The sequence below is a fragment of the Triticum dicoccoides genome, chromosome 6B (genome assembly GCF_002162155.2).
Source record: "Triticum dicoccoides isolate Atlit2015 ecotype Zavitan chromosome 6B, WEW_v2.0, whole genome shotgun sequence".
Classification (NCBI taxonomy): Eukaryota; Viridiplantae; Streptophyta; class Magnoliopsida; order Poales; family Poaceae; genus Triticum; species Triticum dicoccoides.
Genome location: NC_041391.1, coordinates 39,774,659 through 39,794,347, shown reverse-complemented (window position 1 = coordinate 39,794,347; position 19,689 = coordinate 39,774,659). Strand labels below are relative to the sequence as shown.

At 40.8% G+C, this 19,689-nt stretch overlaps 1 pseudogene; it reads left to right on the top strand.

The window, feature by feature from the left end:
- Nucleotides 1–9,308: 9,308 nt before the first annotated feature.
- LOC119320667 lies at nucleotides 9,309–19,230 on the top strand (annotated as a pseudogene).
- Nucleotides 19,231–19,689: the final 459 nt, after the last annotated feature.

Here is a 19,689-nt window from a genome sequence, read left to right as displayed (position 1 = left end):
GAGCGCCCACCCCACCTCCGCCGCCCGATTCGCCAATGCCGCCGCTGGTCAATTCTCCACCGCCGCCGCTTGATTCGCCACCGCGAAGCCCACGCCCTAGCCCCAATCCGCCGCCGCCCTCCACCAAGCCTCCGCCCAATCCCCCACCCCACCGCTGCCGCCCAGACCGTCGCGCCGCCGCCGCCCTGTCGTCGACATGCCGCCGAAGAAGATCCCGAAGAGAAAAACAGGGTTCTTCGGTGTGCGGGCGAAGCTGTCTGGCAACTTTGTCATGGATTTCCATGACGAGGGACACTCCTTATGGCTCGACACGTACTCCACCACTGACGAGGCCGCACGTGCTTACATTGGAAACAAGGAGTCACCCGGAAATATGCAGAAAGTTAGCAATTTACCCTCTTGCATCCAACCAGAGTGTAACTATGATTATAGATTTACCATTCTACTCTTCCAATTTTGTAATATTCCGTGTAATAACCATTGAGCAAGATATTAAGCTCGGGCGTATTGAATGAAGCTCACACACAAAATATTCATTAATTTGGCTAGACAGATACTTTTATAAAAATATTTAAATATGATTGTCACTACTATATAGCACAATTAAATGACAATTACACATAGCGAGCCAACCAATTAAAATAGACCGCGTACAAAATAAACATAGGAGACTTAATCCACGACCGAAGAATAGGCGCGGCAAAGGGCGCATTATGCTCTAGTCCCAACCAAACTTGAAGAAGTGCCTAGGTAATTAAGACCCCCAGGGGAAAATAGGGATGCCTCCTACGTTACCCATAATATGTGGAAGTGTCGACTCTAATTTCGTAGAGTCATTTGATCTAAATGTACATGAAGAACATAAACCATATTGACGGAACGTAGAGACCTAGGATGTCGAAGATCATAACATGAGCGATTGTGCAAATTTGGATGCCTTTACTATATATCCACTCATGTGGTAAGTTTTTTTGCATGGTAAAATGGGTTTCATTTATTATATCATAAAAATCATAGTACAAGCCACGTGCATACCGACCTAACAAAACTGCAAAGACAGCAGAATGCTAGCATTTGCACACAGAAACACCACCCAAGAAGTAGGATTACAAACAAGACTGAAGAATCCTCTGAGCTTGACACCAATGCCCGTTACCTGCATCTGACACCAACATAGCAGCCACCAAAAGAAAAAATGACGGACCTCCACACCGAGCTCAACGCGGCTCCATCGCTGATAAGCAGCTTTGCGGACCTCCAAGGTGGCTCGCCAATAAAGGCGAAGCCATTGCCGTTGAACGAATCAGACCGGAACAACACCTCGGACCCGCCATCGAACACCAGATTTGTCACCACCACCCAACTAAGGCATTGGAAGAGGAAACAATACCTGCCTGCCACGAACCACGAACCCACACACGATTCACCATCTTCCAGATGCCGTCGATGCAGACCACAATCTACATCCGCTCCTGGACTACCTCCCAAGCTCCACGCCGGCGCTGGAACAAACGCCGTCGCAACGGCAGAGCCCGAGGACACAGGTCCACCATGAGGATGCTCCCGCCGCCATTATTGGGAAACGTTGCATGGAAAACAAAAAAAAATCTATGCACATGCAAGATCTATCCATGGAGATGCATAGCAATGAGGGAGAGAGTGTGTCTACATATCCTCATAGACCGTAAGTGGGAGCCTTTAACAACGTGGTTGATGTAGTACAACTTTTTTGCGCTCCAACTGATCAAGTACTGAATGTATGACACCTTCGCGTTCTGCACACGTTCAGCTCGATGACGTCCTCCGCCTTCTTGATCCAGCAAGATGGTGAGGTAGTAGATGAGTTCCGGTAGCACGACGGCGTGGTGATGGTGATGTTGAAATGATCTCCGCAGGGCTTTGCCTAAGCACTACGAAAATATGACCAGGGGTGTAAACGGTGAAGTGGGGCGCCGCACACGGCTAGGCAATTGACTGGGGTGTGTTAGGCGCCCCCTCCTCATATATATATATATATATATAGGTGGGAGAGAGAGGGCAGAGGCCAAGGGGCGCCCCAAGTAGGTCCAAATCCTACTTGCGCTCCTGCCCTTTGACGCGCCCCCTGCCATGTTTGTCTGAGGGGGAAGTCAAGAGAGGGGAGAGGGAAGGAAGGGGGAATCCTATTCCACTCTTTCCTTTTCCCTTCCCCTCTTTCCTTCTCCTCCTAGGCCGGCCCATATGGGGGGCGCACCGGCCCCTTGTGGCTGGTGCGTTTCCCCTCTTGGCCCATAAGGCCCATATCTTTTACCGGGGGTGCCCGGAACCACTTTTGGTGACCCGATAAGTACCCGGTACCCCCCGAAACACTTCAGGTGTCCGAATATCATCGTCCTATATATACATCTTTACCTCTCGACCATTTCGAGACTCCTTGTCATGTCCGTGATCTCATCCAGGAATCTGAACAACATTCAGTCATCAAATCACATAACTCATATAATACTACATCGTCAATGAACGTTAAGCGTGTGGACCCTATGGGTTCAAGAACTATGTAGACATGACCGAGACACCTCTCTGGTCAATAACCAATAGCGGAACCTAGATTCTCATATTGGATCCTACATATTCTACGAAGATCTTTATCAGTCGAACCGTTATGACAACATACGTAATTCCCTTTGTCCATCAGTATGTTACATGCCCAAGATTCAATCGTCGGTATCTCTATACCTAGTTCAATCTCATTACCGGCAAGTCTCTTTACTCTTTTCCATAATACATCACCTCATGACTAACTCCTTAGTCGTTTGCTTGCAAGCTGATGATGTGTATTACCGAGAGGGCCCAGAGATACCTCTCTGATACTCGGAGTGACAAATCCTAATCTCGATCTATGCCAACCCAACAAACACCTTCGGAGATACCTGTAGAGCATCTTTATGATCACTCAGTTACATTGTGACGTTTGATAGCACACAAGGTATTCCTCCGGTATCTGGGAGTTGCATAATCTCTAAGTCGAAGGAATAAGTATTTGACATGAAGAAATCAATAGAAATAAACTGAACGATCATTATGCTAAGCTAACGGGTGGGTCTTGTCCATCACATCATTCTCCTAATGATGTGATCCCATTATCAAATGAAAACCCATGTCCATGGTTAGGAAACCTTAACCATCTTTGATCAACGAGCTAGTCTAATAGAGGCTTACTAGGGACATGGTATTTGTTTATGTATTCACACATGTATTTAAATTTCCGATCAATACAATTCTAGTATGAATAGTAAACCTTTATCATGAATAAGGAGATATAAAATAACAACTTTATTATTGCCTCTAGGGCATATTTACTTCAGCCGCACCATCCTTGCTTGAACAAACTGGTTTTTAAATCCACCCCAAAAGCGGATTGCCTCATTGGGGAAGGATCTGAAGATTTATTAGTCGGCGCCGCCATCACCACCGCCGAAGACAAGAGGATGAACATCCCAAAACCCTAAGAAACTAATGCCTAAAACATTCCACACGCGTGGATCCAGCGACCCCCCTCACCACCGACGGCCGAGGTCGTCAGCGGAGGGGAGCCGCCGGAGGATGGCGGGAGAGGAGGACACCCTGGCGGCTGGAGGTGAGATCGCCTTTCTTTCTAAAGCGATACACGGCGATGATTGTGTCGCAGAACCTATCGTTGGCTTTACTCATGTGGTACTTCATCATATGATTCATATAAGATCCATCTGTCTAGAGATTGTCATATACATCTAGAAAGCCATATGGTTTGGAAGAAGCTTGTACAGTTTGGGAAGGGGTTTTTTGAGAGAAAAGAAGAATATACTTCAAACGATATGCCCTTAGGCACGGCCATGCATAACATAGAAATCACACATGGTAGGGGTGGGCAATTAGCTAGAGCAGCAGGTGCTATAGTGAAACTCATTACAAAAGAGCGTAAATCAACCACTTTAAGATTACCATCTGGGGAGGTCCGTTTAGTATCCCAAAACTACTTAGCAACAAACGGACAAGTGAGTAATGTTGGGGTGAACCGAAAATGTTTGAGTAGAGCCGGATTCTAAGTGTTGGCTAGGTAAACGCCCCGTAGTTCTTAGCATCAAAATCAAGATGACTCATACTTTTTCTCCCCCAAATCATATGAAAGGGAGTTGCTACGTGTATTTTGCAACAGATATCTTTGTTGCACTTGTAAAGAAGATTGTGTAGTGGATTATTATTTCTGCAACATAGGTTTGATTGTGGGATTATTTTTTTTGCAACATAGGTCGTGGTGCGGACATTTTTATCTTTGCTTTTTTTGCAATAGTGGTATTGTTGCAGAAAAACTTTGCAAATGAGGTGATGTTGCAGAAAATTGTTTCTTTGTCTTCTTCTTTATACGGTGTTATGGAAGAAAGTTTTGCAACATGACTGATGTTGCAGAAATCTTTCTTGCAACATATTGGATGTTGCAAAAAAAAACACCATTGTTGTTCGCCACGAGCTCCCGTTGGACAGTGGTGAGAGGGAGAGGCGCGGCCCATCCCACCATCATGGAGCCGCCGGCGTGTACCCACCAGATGGGGGTTAGGGAGGAGCTACGATGTCCATCCCGCCATCGTGCTGCCGACAGCAAGCGCTGGACCTCCGACCAGCTTGCCTCGTCATCATCCTCCTCACCAGCGAGATGTACGATTGATCGCAGCTCCATTTTCTCCTCCAGTCGCTCCACTAGGTTGGAGAAGTCGCTTCACGAGATAAGGTTGAGGAAGTTGTGTACAAGAGAGAGCGACAGAGAGAGAGATGTGGGTGGTCTAGTAGGCCACGTGTCGAGCAAAGAAGGTGACAGATGCAGTCGTGTAATCAGCCGGCTGACGGGAATCTTCCCCATATTAAATGAAACTATTTTAGATATAACAATAAAATACAATATACTGAAGGGATTATATGTCTAAGTGCATTTTTTTTTGCAGCAGTCTAAGTGCATATTTAATAATACGTACTCACTCCGTTCTGTAATGTAGTGCATATAGATTCTCTGAAAAGTTGAGCTTTGCAAACTTTGACCAAGTTTATATGGCAAACTGTTTATTTCTCCAATACCATATATATACAAAATACGAAACTACGTCGTATGATAAATCCAATGATATATGATCGGCATTCTAGATGTAAAAGTTTTTTCTACAAACTTGGTCAAAATTGGTGAAGTTTGACTTTTCAAAAATACTGTATGCACTACATTATGGGACGGAGGAAGTACTTATGATGTGTGTAAGATAAAATCCATTGGAAGGTATTACCTTTGTTCTGGTTTATTGGGCCACTTTGTATTTTGGACCAGACTTTGACCATCTGTGGAGTACTAAAATATAAAGTATATATCGATAAACCGCGTGTGGACATGCGGCCACGCGAGGTCATTATCATCGCCACTCCTTTCCACGTGAGTCATGCTACTCCAATACATTGATGCCGTATAACGTTTTCTGGGCAGCATACACTAATTGGTATAATTCTCGTATTGCCTCTGCGCCACAATAAATGGCTGACATGGCAGGCTCACTCATTGAAACGATGGGCGCCTTGATTAGAATTGATCACACGGCCGTGAGACGTAGCTCCATGGCACGAGAGAGCTATTTGCACCAAGCTGTCAACCAAACTAATAATAAGTCATGAGGCATTGGCTTAACTAAACAAACGTGTTCATAATCAAGTGGTGGACATTGCAAGCTACTGTTTTGTATTAGGATCTCAACCAGGAAAGGTCTCTCCAGAGTAGTGAATATTAACGAACATCTAACCTTTCGCTGTCGCTGGAGCTTGATGCCATGGCCATCCTTTTCTCGCAAATCCTTACATGTACGAATTTCTTACCCAAAAATAATCAGTTGAACATCATTCTTCATACTAGTTAACTCGAATCATGAAAAAAGTCAGTGCGCCACTAAATAAAAAAATCAAGCAAAAATTTACTGAAAAATAAAAATATGTGTACGCGACCTATAGAGAATATTGATACCTCGTCCATATGAGTGAATGACTTTTATTTCACTGCTTTGGTTGATTGCAAATCTGCTCTATCTATTACACTAGTATTGTATTACTCAACAAATTAGGGCTAATTGTATGATAGGTCTATTTAATCAATGCGCCAGTTATTAGCTATGTACCGATAATTAAGGCTAATTACAGTATACCATTCAGTTTGTCTTGGAACGGTCATTATGAATAAAGCTTGTTGTTTTAGTATTTCATTTATTCATCTGTCTATTGATTAGTGACATATAAATGGAGGCCTGGCCACCTAATCACAATTCATGAGTGCCATAAATTGGGTGGTGTGCACGCATTGATACATGTCTGCAACGCAATGAACACACTGCACGCATTTGTTAGCTATGATGAGCCAGGGACCATGGGACTTAGTATTCACATTTGTATTCACTGCCCATATCTGCCACAGCCCATATCAGCCACGTATTTGAAAGAGCTTTCCGACAATATAATTTTTGTGACATATAGCTTACATTTTGGTAGTTATATTTTGAAGTCAAACTTTAGCCAAAAATAAGAGGGGACCTAGGACGGAGGGAGTACGTGAGTCCTAGATATATAGCCTCGGATGAGTACATCGTACACATTTAATTGGTGTTCGGATGGGTATATCTAAGTGCATACTTACTACGACTAGAGTTTGTAAGACGTGAGTATGTGCCTCCACAGCACACCAATTGTGGGTGAATATTGTTGAACTATCGAGGTAGTATACGCACGGGCATGGATAGATAGTATCGACCAACTAGTCCCGTATGCCCCTGGGGATCATGCTAACTTGTGCCGAGGAAGGTACTCATAGGAAATAAGGATGGAAACGCTAACTCCATGATCCTAGCATAACTAGAAGTCTAGAAGATCTTTATTTAGTTCGGTTGGACATCGGATCTTATCTTATCATACTGATTGAGGACTTGTTGCCTTGCCGCCGGAAAAAATGCATCTATATAAAATCTTGGAGATCCACACCCAAGACTAAAACCATTCACAGCGCCAATATTGCAAGACTTAGTTTTGTAGACGCAATCTAGTTCTTGTACTCTGTAACCATAATACCAATTTATTATATTAATAAGGCATAGGGCGCTACCCATCTTGGGGGCCTGAAGTTGGATAAACATTGTCTCAGAAATGTGAGCCTTACTCATCTCGGGGTCCTATCCCGGGTAAACAAGGTGACTTAGTTACCACCAAGTTCCCCTCGGGCTCCTATGGCGGCGTTTGCACATTACATTGATATACCAATATAGATACTATGCATTACATAATAATCTGATGTATCGCATTCATACATGCATTCAAATACTGACATAGTAATACATAACATTACATTGATATCCATTACATGCATGCATTTCACATGTCAAATTTCTAAAAACAAGAAGTGCATTAGTCAAACACACAAAATATGATATTCGTACATTGCGCAAGTATGTGAAACATGTCTAGCTTGATGGTGGCAGATCAGTCATGTGGCGGTAGTATGTGAAACTTGTCTAGCTTGATGGTGGCAGAACAGTCATGGGGCGGAAGTATGTGACGCATGTTTAGCTTGATGTGGCGGATAAGTCATGGGGCGGGATGAGGCATAACGGTTGAAGATGCCACTATCATAGGTAAAGAGCAAAAATATCAGCATAGGTACTGAACATATGGCAACACAGCAAAAACCGCCTTCTATATCAAAATAGATACCAAACTTAGCACATTAGCACATAGCAACATAGCATATTACCAGGGTCTCAGTTTTGCTACCATGGTAACATTTTTGACAAGGTCACTATCAGCATGCATCTTACAAACACAAGCAACACGATGACAAGGTTACTGTAGATAATCATGTTTAGAAAAACATTTACATAATGACAAAGTGTTCATATACACAACACGACCACCCCATTGCCGGCCGTTTACTTCAGGGGTGCATGATTCGCTTGTGTTTGGAGGAAGAAGGGAGAGTGTGCGCCATCAAGGAGCGCAAGGAGGGCATGTCCTAAGCATGTCCCTTCAAGTGAGACGCTTATTATACCGGGGTGTCTTAGGCACCATAGAATATCCTGTTCTCGCGGATGACACCGTTATCAAAAATAACTAAGGGATGTATGTGTGTGTGGGGGCGGGGGGTGGGGGTGTTTCTTGTGTGGACAATATGAAGGACATAACGAACCCCATTAGCTTCAGATTGCCCACACAAGAAAAAGGCCCTCCTTATTTTGTGCATGATAGGAACCATGGCGGAATATCAAGCAACAACATGTGGAAAATCCGTGTGGTTGTCAATGTGAAGATGGGCAATGTTAGCTGCCCTGCCTGACAAAGAATGGACACACACGTTGACAGTGAAGCTTAAAATAAAATGTCTCTGCCTAATAGAGGTTATCTACCTTTGTTCTTCATATGTGCAATGGCTTCATAATATTAACCTTTGAGGCAGAGAGAGATATTAGGTGACTCCATAGGAGAAGGTATGTAAAATTGAAATGCAGTAGTTTCTTAATAGAAGAAAAATACGAAGACATCCTAATTTGGTTTTGCAACAAGATTTTTTGTCAAGATAAAGCACATCTTAGTAGCATACTCTTATTATGGTACTTGTAGTATTATTTCTCAACACTAAGGAAACAACTGGGTTGAAATTGAGAATATAAAGGGTTGGTATTAGCAATAAATTGCTGAGAAATTATCGTTGGCACGCACATTGCTATACAATGATCATAGTTGAGTTATATGAAACAAATGAATATTGCATTATAGTTGAAAAATTCCTTCATTATGTGTTGGAGAAGAGTAAGTTCATTTAACTGAAAAAGAAGTGGTCCCTTACCACTTCTCTGTAAGAATAGTTAGATACTTGTTGTATGTACCATATTACAAAAAGTCATGTCAAATATAGTTGCAACGGGTGCTTAGTATGGTTTATCTCGGTATGAATCAAAGCAAGGATAAATAAGTATAATAACAAGTCTTGTCTAAAATCCGTTGTCATTACAATCAGTGTATCGAAATGTTTGACTTTCTTATCTCGGTGATTGTATATGTAAACCACTGGGGATATACATTCTACAAAATAACTATTTTGCATCACATTTTTAGTTTGTGGCAGTTTTCAGAACTATTTGGTATAAGTTTACTTTCATATGAACTTATGAACGTGTAAGATAAATTCAGTTTGTGGTTTCTTTTGCTTGGTTGTATGTGTAGATATGAATCAATGCGAGCAGACTACCAAGTGCCACGGTGAATGTATAGAAACGAATGGACTATTGATGTGCCGGTGCCCCCCAGGAACCATTGGCAACCATGCCATACCCGGTGGGTGTGTAGCTATTGTTTCTGGTGCAGGTGAGCAACTTAATTTGGATCAAGTGTTTCCTACTCTTTCTGTGTCGGCTTTTTCTTTCTTTCTTTCTGTTTTCCCTTTTCCTGCAATGAATTTTATCCAGAAGCTCTGTTAAATGTTATTATTCACATACATGACACATTGGACTCTACGGTCCTGTATAACGTTTCCCTCTTGCTATTCTTAGTTGGAGACATGTTAGCAGTTAGTAGTGTGTTGGAAGCTCATAGGTCCTCGCACCCCTTGATAAAGAAACTACTTTGGAATGTATAATTGACATGTTTGAGTCCTTCTACATTTTAGTAGATCAATATATAAAAAGTCAGCCTTGTCTAGGTTTTACCAAGGTTATAGAATATACTATCGACATCTAGAAAAAAACATAAATAAAATCCAAAAATACACTTCATCATTAATCTGATGATGTTAATTTGCATTGTGGATGTTCATATTATTTCTGGAAATATGGTTAGATATATATAGACAAGTTTGGCTATTAAAAAACCTAATATTTACTATATTGTGGAAAAGAGGGAGTATCCAAGGCCGCCATTGAGCACCTCCAAACCAAGTATCAAATTTGTGATGCCTCTAAATCCATAGGATGCATAAAAGGCTAAACTTGTGCTTTGAACATTTAAGCTATGATGGTAGGCTCCTTATTGTTAGTGCACTCATTTCTTCACTTCCCACATTTCCATGTGTTGCCGCAAGCTTTATAAATGAGTGATTGTGGATTTTGACAAGTATAGGATACAATGTATTTGGAGACGGAAGGATCTCCAAAAGAGCCACCCTGGCTACTTGGGACATGGTATGCAACCCTAAAGTTCAGGGAGCGCTAGGTATTCTAAATCTTAAGGCTTGAATTATTTCTCACTGAAGAGTGCATATGGTTCCTAGATGCGCCTATCATTAAAGAACCCCTGGCTTACTTGGGCCTATGTATATTTAACCATGTAGAAACCAGTAACATGTGAGTAAGAAACAAATACATGTAACAATTGATCATCTCAGCTGCACCAATAATCAAACTACATGCATTTAACGCAAATAGAATCACACGGATTCTACATGAGTGGGGAGTTGTATGTCGGCATTCATCTATCGATAGAGGAGCAGCCACTAAGTAAGCAGTGAAAAACACTCGTTAGTATAACAAAAAAATTATAGTTGTATATCGGTATTCATCTATATGTGTGGCTTCCAAAGGAAGTTGATAAATCATGAGGAAATGTGTTAGTACAAATGAGTGTCGGCAAGCTAAATTATAATCATGTTATAGAAAGCACCTCTTCTCAGAAAATGATTGCACGAACTTATTCAATATTTTACTGAAAAATAGCAGGCATGTTAGTGACTTGTTGTCTTCATTTATAGTCATGTTATTAAAAACAACTATGCCAAGGAATGCAAGTTATTCATATATGAGTTGGTTTCTGCTATATCAATAGTATGGAAGAGCACAACTTACCTCAGATTCTTATGCAATGCTGCACATCTGCTTCCATTTCAGAAGAAATATTGATAAATCCATGATGTGTATTGAATTTCACTGCCACTAGATGGGATATTAGTCATACATATTTATTAGTTATGAGACAATCTTTAAATCACACAAATTACAGATTCAAGCACCAATTAGGCAGACATTAATATGTACCTTCGGGAACATAAACTTGCCCGGAGAATGCATACTGCATCTTTAACAATTTCTTTGGTAACATAAGAAGAAGATCACCCTACAACCTGATCGAAGAAACGTTCGACCGTCAAAAGTAATCAGAACATTTGAAGCATAAATTCACATTATGCTCACATTATAAATGCACCTTGTAGCCATCATCATCCTTCATTCAGAAGTAATAATAATGAAGCAGAAAACTATAACTTGAAAAGAAAAACTGTGATTATCTATCAAGCAATAAGAATATACAGAAAATTAACAAAGAGCTAGGTTGTGGCATAAGCATTACAAGTCACTGCTTGGCTTCCACTGTCTTAATATGCAAAACTGACACAATTACAACAATTTAAAGTAAGGGTTTCATATTAATCAGCAAAAAAATGTATTATAGACGATATGCAGACGTGTGTGAAACACAAAGCTGGGAAACTATACAACAAACCTATCACTAAATGTATATGCTACAAATTTCATAGAGAAGTATGCAGTTTCAATCTCTTGGGCCAAAATTGTTTACTCTTAATTTTTATTTTTATTTGAAAAGGGATCAACTCTATTATAACGATTCACCGAAAGTACAGAAAACCTCAAACATAATAAAATTTACATCGAGGTCCATGGACCACCGAACGATCATCGCCACCGCCAGAACGAGCGGCCGACACGCCGCTGTCGCCACTCCTAGGCCGAAGTCGGCCTGACCTTGTCAATGCCAGCCGGGAAGTCTCCGTGCACGTGCCCCTAAGGACCAACACCCCGGAACCGCAGTCGTCGCCAGTGAATCCTTGAATATATTTTAATAGCCTAACACCAAATATCGCTGAAGCGTACGCACGACGAGAAACCCTAACCTCGATGAGCTGGCAGGAATCTACGCCAGAGTTCCGTCTAATCCATGCCAAAGGGCGAATTTGAGGAGGACCGCAGCCAGGAAGACTGACTCGTTAGTTGCTGAAAATTTTACCATTAAACGCACGTGGCATCACAAGCGGAACAGGCGAAGTTAATGGTGCATGGCTCTGAAGTTTTATCACATGTTTTTGACGGTGTTCTTACCCATCAGTTCTTTTTTCTGCTAGGACCAACTTTTGCTAGGTTTTAGGCAAAATTTGTAAAGTGGTAGTTCTGCGGAAGGTTGTCTGAATTGTGTTAGTTTTTTGTTAAATACTCCATGGGTCATATGAACCATATTTTTTAGCTTAATTAGCATAAATCATTAAAATTAAAAAGAGTTTAAAAAGGTGCATTTGATGAACGAGCAGAACTACCACCAATCATCTCTACATGTAATTTCTTTCTAGCGAGATGATCATATTTTGTTTACCCAAATTTCACAGGTATATGCTTCCACCAATTCTGTAAATGTATGCTTTTCCGGCAATTTCTTGAAAATGTACTTATGATTTTTCCTTATGTTACCATAGAACATGTAGAGTTCATATGGACCATGATAAATACAAATCCACATGTATTTGTAGCAATTATATTTTAGATAATTTGCTTGGACCCACGGACAATATATTGTTTTTTTATGTTTGAGTTAATTAACATGATTTTTGGGGAGTTTCTAATTAATATTGTGTGCCAAAGTACTTTGTGCTACTTATAAAGAAGTTTTGATTTAATATAATAATTAGCTAAAGAAACTAGTGGTCAAAGAAGTTTCACGCGTGAATGAGCTATAGAAAGAAGAATGTAACGTTGATTTCCAAGAAAATGGACTTCACACCGAAAGTAGGTTGTCAATTAAGTATTCCCTTTGCCCTGAATTACTTGTTACGGAAATGGATATATATATATATATATATATATATATATATATATATATATATATAGAGAGAGAGAGAGAGAGAGAGAGAGAGAGAGAGAGCTCGCTAAACTTTGTCTATGTAGATATATTTATTTCTATGACAAGTAATTCTGGACGAATGAAGTGCATTTTATTTAAAAAATGTTGATTTTGCCACTTTTCTTTTTCAGCAGCTAGCTGCAAGACGTCCTGTGGGGACGTAGCCGTGCCATACCCGTTCGGCATGGGCCCGTCGACCAGCTGCTACATGCCAGGGTTCAAGCTCGTCTGCGACTCGAGCCATCAGCCCCCACGGCTGTTTCTCGGCAACGCTGAGCTCCAAATCGTCGATATCTCCGTAGCCAACTCGACCGTGCGAATCATCCGAACCGGTGCCCTCATAAGCCCTGGTTCCAACATGGGGTCCACAAAACAAGTGGTTTGGGTCTTCGGACAGAAGGAGATGTTCGGCAGTTCCTCGTTTTTTTTCGACGGTGAAGCGCCCTAATCGCTTTCCACTAGAAACAAGCTTGTGGCAACAGGGTGCAACGCACAGGCGACGCTGCTCGGACATGGCAACCCGGCTATAATCAGCGGTTGTGTCGCCTTCTGCTCCCGCAACGACACCAGTAGCAGCACCGGCCTTGACGGAAGTGGTGGTGGCAAGTACTGCCACGGCATAGGCTGTTGCCAGACACGTATCTCTGAGTCCATGGACGGAATGCCCAAAGAGTTCCGCTTCCAATGGTTAGACTCCAAAAACCCTAAGAACCTAATACCGTTTCCAGCGTACGCATTCATCGCCGAGGAGGGTTGGTTTGAGCAGCAGGGCAACCTGATCATGCGGAAGGCTCTGAATGAAACGCCGGTAATTTCCCTGAAAGTTCCCATCCTTCTCCGATGGGAGGTCTTGCGTAATGGCTCATCACCGAACGCCAGATTGCGTCAGGATTGCTCTGGGAAGGTTGCTCGGGACCTCTGCAAGAGCGAGCACAGCCACTGCAAGCCTGGGAACAGAGGCTATACGTGTAAGTGCAACGAGGGCTACAACGGCAATCCCTACGTCCCCGACGGATGCAATGGTACTTCCTTCGACTGAACACACACAGTTAATTTACCTAAGTAGTTCCGATGTGTCTATATATCTGGAAACGACACTGCTCTGAATTTAATTTACCTTATTTCTTCTGTCCAGGTAGCACCCCCAAATACTTTCGAGGTGAGCATGCTTAATTTTTTTTTGTGAAAAGGAGGATATACCCTGGTTTGTGCATCTGGGTGATGCATGTAGCCATTTTATTAATTATTCATAAAGACCTTAGAAAGTGTAATACACCAGTATGCCTCAAGCCATCATCTTGGCAACACACCTGTCGCTACTCCTATGTCCTTGATGAAGGGGTGACAAGTCCGAGCATAATACCAAACAGACATCGCACCAAAGTCTAACATCTAAAGTCAGATGCACCAACACAACCAATGCCGAGACTGGGTCACGCACCGGGCGCTCTCAAGCATGCTTAATTTAGGACGACTTTTCCTACGTGTACTAATATAAGTAGTATGGTATTCTTATTAATTATTACTGCATTCCCTTGTTCTCATATTGATGTGTGGCCAATATTTTTTTTCTTTCGATCACATTGTTCGTTACTCCATCCGATTCATATTACTTGTCATCAAATTGATGTATCTAGATGTATTTTAATGCTAGATACATCCATTTGAGCGGCAAGTAATATAGATCGAAGGGAGTAGTAAAGTGTAGAGTACCACATCACATAAATTGATGGCACTTGAAAGAACAAATGCACCGATTTTTTAATTATTCTTTTGTAGCCTTCTTTAGACGGAAAAGGTGATTCGGTACATAGGCTCAGGTGCACCCGCAATGAACAGGAAAAATACTAGAAAGATTCACAAAAATCTGATATATCTTTTCTTCCATGGAAGATAATTTGGTGCATGAGGCGCGCTCCAAATTTTAGATCGTTCGGACATCTTAGTAGCTCTCTGTAAAAAAAAGACAAATTTGGGGTCTGTGAAAAAGTTTACTGTTTATGTATTGTTCTGACCCAGTTTGTCTTTTTGCTAAGAGCTACTCGTATGTCCAACTGGTCTGAAATTTTGGAGCACACCTCCTGCACCAAATTATCTTCCATGCAAAAAACATTGGATTTTTTTATGTTTTTAATATTTTTTGTGAATTTTCTCTTCACCGGGTGCAGATGAGTCTGGGCTCAGAAATGGATATTCGTCTTTAGCCTTTATTTTGCAACTGTGAGCCTCTGGCTATTGATATGAAAATAATTATTTTTTTGTTAGATGAAAATTGCATCAGTAGATTTATCATGAAAAGTATTCCACATATCAGTTACTCCCTCCGTTCGGAATTACTTCCATTTTCGAGACAAGTAATTCCGAACGGAGGGAGTATATATTAAAAGTGGATGGACGCCAATTAGACATAAATTCCATAGAAAAGGAGAAAACATTGAACATTAAATTTGGTTAACCAAACTAACCACAAATAATAGTGGTGGATTCGTATGTGGTATGATCCAAACATCATTACCCAATCTAGTTTTTTTTTTGTGCGAGTATTACCCAATCTATCTAGTTGCCGTTTTGGATATTTACACGGCTTCTAAAACACAAATTAGATCACACTTCAATACAAATTATTGATCAAACTTTAATCACCTTCGTGGCGTGTCATCAAGATCACGAGAGGATGACTTTTGAAACATTGATTTGATTGTTGTGGCGTAACCAACATTAAATTGGGGAGTTCCTTCACATCCTATTTTTGTACGGCGAGACAATTGATCCATAGGATGCTTCATAGAATTGCAATCCCCGCTGCCTATCATGCGGCGTACTAAAACTGGACTTCTTTTGAGGTATCATTAAGCATTGCTCCATTAAGTGCTTACATAGGGCGAGCTCGGTGGTTGACACATCAATGTAATGTCAAAACCACTCTCAACAACCACGACACCAAAATATGCATCATCGGTGCTGTGGGTCCTCGTTTTGTATTGTTGGATGGACATTAGGTTTCCAGACTCTCCAACAGTTCAACTGGCCACTCTCTTCAACAAAATCTACAAAATGAAACGTACAAGCAAAAATGCATGAGACATATTAAATGAACCTGGTTCGTTGTTCTCATTTTTACAAACTAGTGAAAAATATGCTGCCTTGACAAGCAAAAACCCTCCTATATGGCAGAGACCATGTTGGCATGGAAAGCAAAACTCTACCATAACAAGCAAACTGCTGTCCTGGCTAGTTCAATATCTGCCATGGCTACAAATGTCCCGGTCATGGCATCGGGCATCCACCAGGCCAAATACTAAATCTTGATTTCAATGAACTTTTTATTTACAAACATATATGGTAACATGATAAAAATTTGATTTCCATGCACTAATTAAAAGTACTTGTCTGATTGCTAATCTACTCAGCCTGGATTACGATTCCAAATATATGGAAACAACACTAATACAAATATGATAACCAAAAGCATCAGTTAGTCAGGTATTCTTTGAATATTTTGACTCTTCCATGATGTGCCTCATATCAGTATGGTCCAGTTGCTAGAAGTGATTCACAATTCTCTACAGCCGATACACAATGAGCGTTCACTGAAAGAATAAAAATAGAAAACATCTAACGTGGAACTTAAATCTGCACCAGTATTGTACCTACAACAAAGTACTCCTTCTGTTCCATATATAAGGCACATAATTTTTATCCTATGTCAAAGTTTTCTATGTTTGATAAAATTTGTAGTCCGAATACAATACCAAATTAGCATCAATAGATCCCCATAAAATATACTTTCATAACATGTTTATTTGATATTATTTTTTATAGGTATTTTTACTGATAAACTTAGTCAAACACAAAAGACTTTGGCTTACGACAAAACTTACACGCCATATATTTTGGGAATTGAGGGACACCAGAAAATATATTCTTCCTTACTAAAGTGGGCATGGAAGTTGTTGCCATTGGGTGTGCCGGTCATTGTCGTCCCTGTTGTAAGCGTGTTCATTGTTGTTGTCATTGTCATCCTCATCACTAGGACTAGGTCCACATCCAGCATGCCCACGACGATGTGCATGTGACTGGCAAGTCCAAGACCGATAAATTCGTGGATTTAAATAATTTGCCAAACGAAAGGGCCACCACTCACACAGTGCTAGATCGAGTCAAGCCTCGGTATCTGGTACGGTTGGACCACTCCCAATACCAGGCACATCATCATCAAAATTCACATTCACAATTGAGGCATGCCATTTTTTATCCCATAGATTGATTCTGAGTCGATGGTCTATGAAAATTTCTCATGAAAAATTTTGTTGAGAGAGAGAGAGTTATGTCACATCATGATCGGATAGAAATTCGCATCTATAATGATGGTTTAATTGGCCCTTTTAAGATTTATTTATCTCTTCCGGCGCAAGTATCACACGGTGCCACCTAATCAAGAAGATGATGTGCCATTGCAATTAGGTATCAGGGAGCAGATTCTGGTATGATATTATGAGATATGGATCATATGGACATCTTCATATTGAGATTCTACAAATTAATAAATGAAGTGATAACATGATACTAGTGCATGGTATTATGCAATATTTTGGTAGTAACTAAAGCAGTATCATGCACTATGATGTTATGCATTTCGACTAGCCTTAGGCTATCAGCAGTGGGGAGTATTATACACTTGTATCATGTGTATGATAATACATCTGTAGTGCATAGTATCATGGGATAGTATTTTATACGATTCCATTTATTTTCAATCATGACACATAGAAGTACATCATTTATTATGATACAGTATCATGATACGATACCAAACCCTCGCTTTCATTATTTGATTGTATGAGACGTCAACAAAATTGCCTAGTTATCATGCTTGATAGTTGTTATGATACTCCCACTACGGGAGATCTTAGGTGCATTTCAGTGTCAGATTTCCCTCAATCGGTTCCTCCTTATTAGTCTCCATGAAAAGTTTCTAACATGACCTAGATGGGGACAGAGGATGTGGGACATAACATAACCATATATTATGAAGTTTATTCATGGGAATAACAATGTGCATACATATGTGGAAGAAAATGTATCTTAAAATATTTGTACTGTTTCAGGTATAAGCATCATTATTGGTGTTGCTAGTGGGGCTGGTCTCATTCTTTTGGCTCTGATTATATACTTGATCTCCTACAAATATAAGCAACGGAAGTCGCAAATGTTGAAATGGAAGTTTTTTGAGCAAAATCGTGGACAATTATTGCAACAATTGGTATCTCAAAGAGCCGATATTGCGGAAAAAATGATCATATCCCTGGAAGAGCTAGAGAAAGCAACGAACAATTTTGATAAAGCCCGTGAGCTTGGTGGTGGTGGACATGGAACTGTCTACAAAGGCATTTAGCAGACCTCCATGTTGTAGCCGTCAAGAAACCAAAGATATTAGTTCAAAAGGAGATTGATGAGTTCATTAATGAAGTTGCTATCCTGTCACAAATCAACCATAGGAATGTAGTAAAACTCTATGGTTGTTGCCTTGAAACAGAAGTCCCAATGCTAGTCTATGAGTTCATATCCAACGGAACTCTTTATGAGCATCTTCATGTTGAAGGGCCAAGGTCATTGCCATGGGAGAACAGATTACAGATAGCAATTGAAACAGCCAAATCTCTAGCCTATCTCCACTCAACGGCTTTAATACCTATCATCCACAGAGATATCAAGTCCACTAATATACTTTTGGATGATACTTTAACAGCTAAGGTGGCAGACTTTGGATCTTCAAGATACATTCCATTGGACAAATCAGGTCTAACAACAATGGTGCAAGGTACACTAGGATATCTGGATCCTATGTACTTCTACACAGGGCGCCTAACAGAGAAAAGTGATGTTTACAGCTTTGGTGTTATGCTCGTAGAACTGATGACTAGAAAGAAGCCGTTTTCCTATATGGCTCCTGAAGGTGATGGCCTTGTGGCACATTTTGCTACCTTGTTTTCTGAGGGAAGTTTGTTACAGATATTAGATCCACAAGTTACGGATGAGGGTGGGGACACAATTGAAGAAATTGCTGGAGTTGAAGTCGCTTGTATAAAATTAAGAGGAGAGGATCGTCCAACAATGAGACAAGTAGAGTTGAGGATGGAAGGAGCTCACTCACCTAAGAAGCATGCAACAATGGTAGTTCAAGAATTTGAGGCGAATGATATTGTCATGAACTCTTCAATAACTGGAAATGGAATAACCGACCGAGAAGGTCTTGCTAGGCAGTATAGTCTGGAAGAAGAGGGCATGTTATCAGCAAGTTATCCACACTAGTTGTGCTTACACATTACTTGGCCACTGTTTCATTTTGAATATTTATGTGCATTCACTTACATCGGCGAAATGAAGTGAGTAGTGGCCCATTGGTAAGGAGTTTGTGTAGCTGGCGCACTCCGGTTCAATCCTTGGATTTACAACTATGTGATGTATTTTCACACGCGCGCCCGTGTGTGTGTGTGTGTGTATATGTGTGTGTGTGTGTGTGTGTGTGTGTGTGTGTGTGTGTGTTTGTCTAGGCTTTGTACTTTTATTTATCATTCTCATTTTTGTACCCAATGTAAAATGGTGGCCAAATTTGAGTACTCATTTGTGGTTGCATGCTTAGAGAAAAAGTTGTGCTCTGAACTTGTTACAGTGGTGGTTCATGTTTCCTTCATGTAGCCAATAATATCTGATATAACATGTATACTTGTAGCAAAAAAATAGATTATAAATTTTTTCCCTTTCTGTAGC